Consider the following 489-nt stretch of genomic DNA (forward strand, 5'->3'; position numbering starts at 1 on the left):
TGAACCATCGCTTCAACTGTTTTTACTCCTGATTTCGCCAATGTTCGCCCAGAATGTATTTCAAGGTTGAAGCCGCTCTCGTCTGCATTATAAATTTCTTCAACTCCGATAGCTGGGATGTCAGATCTTACGTTTAAAACAAACGATTCTGCGATATTTTGTAGGTTACCAATATCTTGAAGCGTAGATCGCGTCCTGAATGTTGTTATCTTGCGAGAAACAATTCTATGCACATTCTTGAATTTCCAAATCCACCATTTACTTGCCTTGAATTCGGGTAAGTCCATTTGGTCCTTTGCCTCCAAGGCCCAGAATCTTAAATTCATATCGTGAACAATAGATCTTCTGTCAGAAGCTTCTTCAAATTTTTGTAGTACGTATTCCGCAATAAATTGAAATTTATCTGCATTTGTTCCACCTTTCTCTACACTCGCTTCCCATCTGTAAAGCTGGCTCAAGGATTTAATCTTGCGAAAATTTCTCTGTACA

Source organism: Odontomachus brunneus, unplaced genomic scaffold (genome assembly GCF_010583005.1).
Source record: "Odontomachus brunneus isolate Ranch 3 - 2012 unplaced genomic scaffold, Obru_v1 Obru_scaffold_007, whole genome shotgun sequence".
NCBI lineage: Eukaryota > Metazoa > Arthropoda > Insecta > Hymenoptera > Formicidae > Odontomachus > Odontomachus brunneus.